At 39.6% G+C, this 10,166-nt stretch overlaps 1 pseudogene; it reads right to left on the bottom strand.

The window, feature by feature from the left end:
- Positions 1 to 9,070: 9,070 nt before the first annotated feature.
- LOC118829629 lies at positions 9,071 to 9,966 on the bottom strand (annotated as a pseudogene).
- Positions 9,967 to 10,166: the final 200 nt, after the last annotated feature.

Below are 10,166 nucleotides of genomic sequence, written 5' to 3'. Positions count from 1 at the left end.
GTTAAGTGACTTACCCAGGATCACAAAGCAAGTAAATATCTGAGGCTAGATATGAACCCAGCTCTTTCTGACTCCAAACCCAATGATCTGCCACCTGGCCAAGAGGTCCAGGTCTTGTACCCACCATTTATTTTGCAACCATACAGAGTTCGTATCCTTTCTTAGGTAGAGCAAGAAAGTTTGAGCTCTGAGATTTGTTAGCTTACCACACATGTAACAAAATTTATTTGGATGACTGACATAAGGCAAATTGAAAATTTAAATGATGCACTCTAATATCCATGAAGAATAACACATTTGAGAAAAGAGAATAAGAAATTATAATGATGTTTACCAAATGACACTCATTCCATAATTGACATAACAGTCTGACAGCCTCACTGCGTGACTGAACACACATGAACATGTCCTAGCCTGTTCTGACACATAGCATCTAAGTTAGAACTTTAAAGAACATGGAGGAATAAGCCAACTGGTAATTTCTCACTAACCTGAGCTCCCTTGCCCTTCTCAGCTAAATTTTATTACTACTTTATATTGCACAGTATATATAAACAGTCATGTATCACTCAGTAACAGTGGGTGATCAAGAAATTATGTTTGCATTTTAAAATTCAGCATCAGAAAATACACAGAAAAACCAATACATTTTCGACTGACAATATGGGTTGCCTATGTGAGTTTGGACAAGTCTCAACCCTCTCTGATAGATAACATAACAGGTTTGGCTTATGAAAGCAATTTAGAATTATGCTAAGAATGTGACTAAACTATCCACACCCTTTGAGTAACAGATTCTCTCTCTCTCTCTCTCTCTCTCTCTCTCTCTCTCTCTCTCCCCCCTCTCTCTCCCTCTCCCCACACACACACTTTCTGGATAGATAGATATGTATACAGATAAATAGATAGCTATAAATGGAGCTCTATATCTAGAGATAAAAACCTATCTATCCCCAAGAAAATCAAAGAGAGAAGAAGAGGTCCTATAATCATCAAAATATTAATAGTAGCACTTTTATAGTAGTGAAGAATTGGAAACAAAGTAGATGCTCGTTAGTTGGGGAATGGCTAAACTAATTGTGGTGCACGAATGTAGTGGAATATTACTGTACCATAAGAAATGATGAATGTGATGAATATACAGAGAAGCATGGGAAGACATGTGAACTGATGTAAAGTGAAGGGAGCAGAATCAGGAAAGATACACAATGACTATAAAATGTAAATGGAAATTGCACTGGCAAATTTAAAAAATCAAAAGTGAATGATATCAAATTATAAACACCAATCTTCATCTCAAAGAAAAGATTTAAAAAAGGGTCTTCCTGCTTTGAGGTAGGATATCTAACAATGGATTTGGCTGATGTGTCAATTAGTTTTACTGAATGAGGTTTTCCCCCTCCTCTTTGTTATTTACTTTGTTATTACAAGTGGCTCTCTGTAAAAGGGAAAGGAAATGTATTGGGAAATTAAGGAGATATGAACTCAAAATAAATAATTAATTGTTTTTTAACAAAAGGTTTCTCCTAGGTGATCTTGAAGAACCCTTCTTGTTCTAAATACTCAAATTCTTTGCTCCTACACGGGAATAGCATGTAAGATACGAAAACAATGCTGGGGATCATTTGCAACTACTCCTCTGATATATATTGAGCCCATCTTCATGGTTTGGAGAAATGAAAAGTGGATATAATTCCTATGCCAGAGATGCTGGTGGCATAACGGGCCGGGTGGTCAGAGCCACAAGCATCAGCTGCCCTAAATTAATGGATAATGGGGGAAGGATCAGACTGCTGTAACTCATCTAGAGAAAAACCAGTGTAGCAGGAGAGTCAACTGAAGTGTTCTTTCCCTTTCAGTTCTCTTTATCTGGTCTACTATCTGCTCACTCTATGACTATAACATTAATTCACTGACTGGGCTGAACTCTGGCACACGTGGGCTCAGGCAGGGAGTGCTAGACCTTCCAGAAGCTTCCAAGGGCTGTCTTCATGCCATCCTCTACATTCTACTCTCAATCTACTCTGGTTTATTTATCCCAGGGTCTCCTTAGCACTTGTGGTGCATGAATGTAGTGGAATTCAGGACTGCGGGGTCCCTCTGTGGATTCCTGGATTGGGTAGAAGAGTCTAGAGAAGGATTTTAGAGAGGAGTTTAGAGATTCCTTTTATTTCTTTTCATGTAGTAAACTTCTAAGCCCCATTGGAAGGTTGATAAAAGATCTGCCACTCTTCTTCTTTTAAGAATGCCACCAATCCTCCTACAATCCCCCATAAAGTTGGTTTTGCAAGAGTCCCCTAGCATTTGTTGCTTCATCCTCTAATGGAGAGGGTCTTCTTGCTAGCATGGGCTCCTTACTGTTTACCGGTGATATTTCCTCATCTCTATCAAAATATTATAGTGGAAATAAGCAGTTAGTTAGGAATGAGATAACTTGAATTGAGAACCAGATCTAAGATTCCTCAGTTCTGTGACCTTAGGCAAACTATCTCCTTTCTCTGGATGAAATGAGTGGATAGGACTAGATCAGGGATTCTTAATGATTTTTGTGTCATTGACCTTTCTCTCATGCTAGTGAAGTCTACCGGCCTTTTCTCAGAATAATGGGTTTAAATGCAGGAAACATATTGAAATACACTTATCAAAATAGTAAAAGAACAATTTCACATATCCCAGATTAAAAACTTACAGACTAGATGATCACTAATAATCACTAATATCTTTGTTATCCCTATGATTCTCCAGCAGGTATGATTATCACACTCACAGGCTTAGTCTCCTCTCCTCTCTGACAAAAATTTTACCACAGCTGTTAGAAGCCAGAGGTCTTTTTAGCAATGAACTTTTGTGGGCTGGATGCTTGAGGGGCTGAATGCCATTGAATCAACAAACAGTTTTGCTTCTGAGAATAGAGAGAAATTAAATAATGGCTGATATTTATATAGCACTTTAAAGTTTGCAGAGCATTTTATAGACATTTCATGTATGCCTCACAAGAACCCTGTGATGACTTTTCGTAACTATGTCTACGGATAGAATTCTCAGCCAAAGTGTTAGATGAGATCATAAAAGTGAAATAGACAATTTTCCTTACATAAAATTAAAAAGCTTTCAGATTAACAAAAGTAATGTACCTAGAATAGGAAAAGAAAGTAGAGGGGGAAAAACTTTGCTTTAATAACACTAAGAAAAGTTTGCTCCACTTCTCTGGGAATGCAAGGAACTTACCCTTTGGGCTTACTCTTTATCCAGTGGTTGGTAAAGTGACTCTTTTTTAGGCGCTGGGGATAATGGTCAAAGTACCTTTTGTCCTTTAAGACAACTTACCTCTAAAATGAAGCTACATTTTCATTTCATGCTCAGGGGAGTGGGGAAATCATCAAAGCAACAAGAATTGCTTCTTTTTCCCCCTAGATCAAAGCATACAAACAACTAGTTTTTAGAAAAAGAAAAGCAGATTACCAACAACCTTTGAAAGATTGCTCTAAATCACCGCTAATAAGAGAAATGCAAATGAAAACAAATCTGAGTTTTTACTTCCTATCCATCAGATTGGCAAAAAAAGATTTAAAAAAAACTAGTCCTTTTGTTGGAAGGACCATGGGAAGACAAAAACATGTATACATTGGTAAGGCTGAGAATTGGTCCAATCAGTCTGGAAATCAATTTGGAATTACTTAAGTAAAATCATTGAGCTGTTCATACGCTTTTAACAAGTGACCTTACTATTGGGCATATAGTTCAAGGAGGTCAATGACAGAAATAAAGGTCCAATAGATAAAATATTCACAGCAATTCTTTGTGGGTATCAAAAAAAAATACTGGAATACAATGGGTGCCCGTGGATTGGCAAATCACTGAACGTATTTGGTGTTTGGATGTAATGAAATATTGTCGCACTTTAAGAAATAAAAAAATAGGAGGAATCGGGAGAAACATGAGCACCCTTGTAGAAAGTGATAGAAAGTCAAGAAAGCAGCACCAAGAGAACAACATATACAATGACTACTGTCATGTAAATGAGAGCACAAATAAATAATCCTGGAAATATGATGAGGGACCATTCTTATTCCTTTCAGAAGAAAGATGGATGAGATGAGTGTGGAATGTGGTAGACCATGTCAGATGTGGTTATTGTATAAGTTTTGCTTACCTCCTTTTTTTTCTTTTTGACAAGAAAAGGTTTAATGGAGGGTGAGGTACAAAGGGTAAGAGACTGTTACATAGACAAAAGACAATCAATAAAGACGAGTATTTAAAAATTTGGCCTTGGTGGGTAGGTGCTATGTAGGTGCTATAATGCCCATTTTGTAGACAGGGAAACTGAGTGTCCGAGAAATCAAGTGACTCAAATGACATTTATCAAAGACAGTATTTGAACCTAGGTTTTCCTGACTACAAGTGTAGCCCTGCACAAGGCTTCTTTTATGAAGTACGTTCACCACAACAGCCCCATGAGGTAGAAAGTGTACCTGTTATTGTCCTCAGTTTACAAATGAGGAAACTGAGGCCCAGAGAGATTACATAGTCATGTAGATAGCAAGTGCTAGAACTGGGATTTGAACACTGACCTCTTCACTCCAAGTAAACCATTCTATCCACTCCACCATAATGCACTGCCTTTGAACTTTTGGGATACCATTAAAGCAGAAAGATTTCATAACACTTGAGCAGCATGGCTGACTGTGCATCTTGGGCCATCCAGGTCAGCCTATCAGCTATGGCAGGTCATTGCTCCTTCTCCTGGGACCACATGTCAATCCCTTCCCTTCACAGCTCAGATTGGGTTGGAAAGTAGGACATCTGGCAATTTTTGCTGAATGGATCAACCGCACATTCCCCTGTCAGTGAACTTGGCCAAGGAGCCACTCCAACAGATGTTTTTCCTTAGGCACTAAGTGCTTTCTGGATGTCTCTCTTTCTTTGCCTCTCAGGGGCACATGCCCACACGATGGAAAGTCATAAGCTCACTGACCAGCATTAGGAAAGGCTGACCTCTACACTGGCGACAGACAGCCTGTTAACTAGTTTCCTTGAACGAAAAGGGACAGAAGAATTTCATTAGCCAGATTGCTTAGAGATAGAAAGGATGCACTATAGAAAATGTTCCCTGGATATTTGTCAGGAATTGTAAGATGCAGGGTCTTTGATGTTGCTAGTGACTTGAACACGCTTTATTCCTATCTTCCTAACACAGCACTGACAGCTCCCCACATTGTCTGAAACAAGTGTTGCCAGACGAGATTAAATATGCAAGAGGAACAGTGTGCATTTTTTGGGAGGAGATAATTATTGTTACACCTTGGAACAGATTAATGAATACATTAATAAATGATCCACTGTTATGTTTTTTCTCCTAATAGTCATCAAAATCTTTATAAATCTGCAACACAATACATAACATCTCATTACAACATTTGTTTAAAAATCAATGCATTTCTAAGTTATTTGTGTCAAAACTCATTTATTTCCACAATAACATGGACTGTCAAACCTTGACATCCTGTTAATAACATCCAAATACATTTGCATATTATTCAAATATTTTCTTTTATGAAACTGGGGACTTTTACTTATACTATCCTACTTTCTGGGTTTCACATATTTGTGCGTTAGTTTAGTTTACACAGCCATAGAAGGGTTACCTGTGGCAACTAATTTTGCTGCACTTTATGCATATTAATGAGCTTTGGAGCAGGCCCCTATCTGTTCTTTGAAGGAAGAAAAAAATAGGATAAAAGGGAGATTGATTGCAAGTGCAATCCTAGAGAATTCAGTTGGATTTTAAAATGCTTTCCCTTTTTTTTGGTACTCCCAGTGTTCTACAGCCAATTCTTTTTCAGTGAGCCAGTCATCATAAAGCACTGAGGAGTAGTGGTGGTGGTGGTGGTGGTGGTAGTAGTGGTGGTAGTGGCAGCTAGGTGGCACAGTGGATAACACACTGAGCCTGGAATCAGGAAGACTTAAGTTCAAATACGGCCTCAAACACTTACTAGCTGTGTGACCCTAGGCAAGTCCCTTAACCCTGTTTGCCTCAGTTTCCTCATCTATAAAATGAGCTGGAGAAGAAAATGACAAACCACTCCAGTATCTTTGCCAAGAAAACCCCAGAATGGGGTCACAAAGAATTAGACATGACTGAAAGGACCAAACAATGACAACAAAAAGCAGTAGTGGTAATAGTTATTATTGTGGTAGGAACAATAGTCATGATAACTGATTTTTAGAGGAGGGTTGATTGTGGAGCCAGAGCAACTGGGTTGAATTTCTGGCTCTACCATTCATTAATGGTGCCATCTTGGACAAGTCACTTCAAGTCAACAAGCATTTATTAAGTACCTACCATGTGCTAGTTACTGTGCTGTACACCTGGGAATACAAAAAAGGGCAAAAACATAGTCCCTGCCTTTAAGAAACTCACATTCTGTTGGAGGAGAAAACATGAAAACCTATAGGTATAGCCAAGACATAAAAGCAGGATAAATTGCAAATAATCTTAGAGGGAAGGCACTGGTATTAAAGCGGATTAGGTAGAACTTCTTATAGAAGGTGGGATTTTAGCCAGGATTTGAAGGAGGCAGGAATGAGGAGGAAGAACATTCCAGGTACGGGGGTCAGCCAATAAAAATGTTCAGTCTGAATGTGGAGTGTTTTATGTTAGAAACAAGAAAGAGGTCAATGTTACTGAATTATAGAGTATGTGGAGGGAATTAAAATTTAAGGAGGCTGGAAACAAAGGAAGGGGCCAGCTTATAAGGGGCTTTCAAAGGCAACAGAAGACTTTTTATCTGATCCTGGAGATAATAGGGAGCCATTTCTCTGAACCTCAGTTTTCTCATTTATAATGTGAGGGACTAGTGGAGCTCCAAGGTCTCTTTCAGTTTTCAATTGATGATCCTGTTTGCTGCTTCAGGCTTTCCAGAATTTAAGTTTCTTTTATATCCTTTCCTTTTCCCACTTTCTCCTCCCTTCTTTCCTTTTCTTTTTTGTTTCTTCTGTCCCTTTCCCCTTGTGATTTTCTTTCTCTCTTTTTTTTGTTGGACTATATCTCTTTGACATCTTTAAATTTTAGTCATTGGCCTTAATGGCTCCCTTTCCATTTCCATTTTCCTTTTCTTGAGGTCCTTTTAAATATACTTAGCATAAAGGATAAAGCTCTGGGGTCAGACCTGAATTCAAGTTGCAACATCACTTAGTACCTATTTGACTAGCAACGGGCACCTCTCCTCCCCTCAATTTCCTTACCTGTTTTGGACATGTTGAGTTTGAAGTGCCAACAGGACTTCTAGCTTGAGATGTCTGACTGTGTTTCAACAGAGAGCCTAGGGGTTGTTATAGAAACATTGAAATCATCTGAATAAAGATGACAATTGGACCAGTGATGAGATCACTAAGTGAATAGTATAGAGAAAAAAAGAGAATGACAGCCCAGGACAGAGCCTGGGGAACAGCCATGGTTAATGGGTGTGACACAGATGAAGACCGAGAAAGAGAGCTCAGATACATGGGAGGATAGCCAGCAGAGAACCGGGTCATGAAACCGGGAAAAGAGAGAGAATCTCTAAGGAGAAGGTGACATTGGCAAATACCATAAAGAGGTGGGAGGAAGACTGAGGAAAAAAATCACTGGATCTGGCAATTTAGGAAATCATCGGTAGTTTTGGAGGGGGCGGTTTCCATTAGGTGTGGAGGCCAGAAGGGTAGATTGTAGAGGATTTAGAATATAGTGAAAGAAGCAGAAGGGGAGGCACCAATTGTCAAGAGCTTCCTCAAGAAGTTGAGCCACGAATAGGAGGAAAGACCATTGGATGAAAACCCTACATAAATGTGATTTCCTTCATTAATGAACATTCACAGCGGCAGCCCTGGTTTCCTGCAAATGAAAGAACGGTACCAGGAGACATTCTAAGTCTACCGTATTCAACCTTCCCGCCTCCAAGATCTTCCCGACAACCAAGCCATAGGTGGAAAGCATGTCCTCCTGACTCCTTGGCATTTGCGGCTTTGCCCGAGAGAACATTCTTAGATTTAGGGCTTAAATAAGAAAAACTAGCAAAGGAAGGCTTTATTTTGTGAAGCCGCAGACATCTTTTAAGTGTTTATCACTGCATCAAATTGGGAAACTAATCAGATCCCTGTGGCTTAAGTAAATCTTTGCTTAAAATTCACTATTTATCAGTAAAGATTCTAAACCGCAGCAATTGACAAAAAAACAAAGGAAAATATGTGACCTGCTAAAGCAATAAATACAAATCCATGCCGCTTGCCTGCCTTAACATACACACACACACACACACACACACACACTTTTTCGCAGTATCTACCTTCTTCAAATCAGAGAGCCGAGCTGCTTTGCTTCGAGGATGAAGTTACCTACCTCTTGGGGAAGACCAACATTAAAAGACATAAATTGTACAGAATCAAAGAATTTTGGAATTGGAAGCGACTTCAGCAATCATTTCCAGGAGTTTTTAATTGGTTTTTGTATCCTGGGCCCCTTTGGCAGTCCAGCGAAACCTATCAACCCCTTTTCAGAACGTTTTAAAAAGCATAAAACAAAAAGGATTACATTTCTATTGAAATAGCTTAAAATTTTTCGAAGAATTTCATGTTCTCCAGTTTAAGAATCTCTGATCTAGTCTAATCCAAAAGTGAGTTGCCTTGATTAGGAAGTGTTCGGAAGGAGAGAGGAGAAGGGCCATGTGGAGAGGATGGTTTGCTCTGTCAGACCCTAGTGAAATCCTAGGGAGGAATCCTTTAGGGGAGGAGGAGGGCCGTAGCAGAGTTGTGGGATCCTTATGGTCCTACTTAACAGAGAGCTAGTAGAAGACCTGGAGATGGCAGGAAGTATTACCTGGACATTCACATCCTAGGGCAAAGCCCCAAATGCCCTGTCCTAGTTATGACTCTATCCCCAGGCAGAGAATGTGAGGGTGTTTCTGAATTAGAGATTTTTTCAAGGATTTTGCTTGGGTATCTAGAATTTATTTTTTGTTATTATTTTATTTTTAGCTTTGAAAATAATTTCAGTTTATTGAGAATCTACCATTTCCAAGCTGGCCTAGAAACATTAGGCAGTTTCTTCTTTAGCAACATGGTCCTATCTGAACAGTCCTATGAAAGCTTTCTTCTCCTCTACAGTCTAGAACCAGCCGTGGACAAATTTGGAGGTTATGTCAACAAATTTCAAGTCAATCTTCTCTAAGATGTGGCATTTAGTCAGTAGCAGCAGAGACTTTCTCAGAGGACATGCTTCTTGGTACCAACAACACAATATTTGAACATGATAAAGTCACTGGTCGCTTCACTATAGTGGACAAAGCCTCCCACAGGATCAATGTTCCTGTCCGCTTGGTGGATGCACTGCTGATGATCAGTTTCCTACCCTTGATCTGGTAGCCTTGGACAATCTTGTATATTTTTTTGCTGATCTCAGTGCAATGGTGGTAGCCCTTTGGACCAGTCTCAGACACAGAAAAGGCCACACAGGCAGGATGCCAAGTTCTAATATAGGCCACCTTATGTAAGTCCCAGTGAATTTTTCTGGGGAGTTTCTTGGTGTACCAGTGACTGGTGATACCTTGGTAACCATTGCTCTTGGTCATTTCAGTGACATTGGTCATCCTGCCCAAACACAGCAGACACAGGCACCTGTCATTCTAGCTTTTTACAGGCCCAGTCCAGTTTCTCAGCTATGCTGCCACCATTCACCTGGATCTCCATCAGGTGAGACTTCTTTTACCTTAGAGGAAACAGGCGCATCTAGGTGTAGGCAATGATTCAAATCACCTGGCAGTATTTCTTCAGGCTGTTGAACTCTTTCTCCAACTGTTTCTTGCTATCATTATCCCACCATTTTTTTTTGCAGTACTTGGTGAAGGCCTTCATCTTGGACTTTTGCCAGTTCTTATAGAATCGCCTCTTACACACATCACTGATGTGCTCAGCAAAGATGGTTTTGAACATCCAGAATTCTCAACCAATTGTATGTAGCCCACAATGTCTACAATGACCTTGGTGGGGGATAACCTTACCTTTAAGGGCTTTAGTGTCTGTTCCCTAGAATTTATACTAGCTAAGGTATACTTGCTTATCTCATTTTGATTGGAGCAGGCAAAAGTAACAAACTTCCCTTGGCTGATGCCTTTTGATATGCAAAATTAGTG

Source organism: Trichosurus vulpecula, chromosome 8, assembly GCF_011100635.1.
Source record: "Trichosurus vulpecula isolate mTriVul1 chromosome 8, mTriVul1.pri, whole genome shotgun sequence".
Lineage (NCBI taxonomy): Eukaryota > Metazoa > Chordata > Mammalia > Diprotodontia > Phalangeridae > Trichosurus > Trichosurus vulpecula.
Note: the sequence above shows the minus strand (reverse complement) of the source record. Positions and strands in the feature narration are given on the sequence as shown.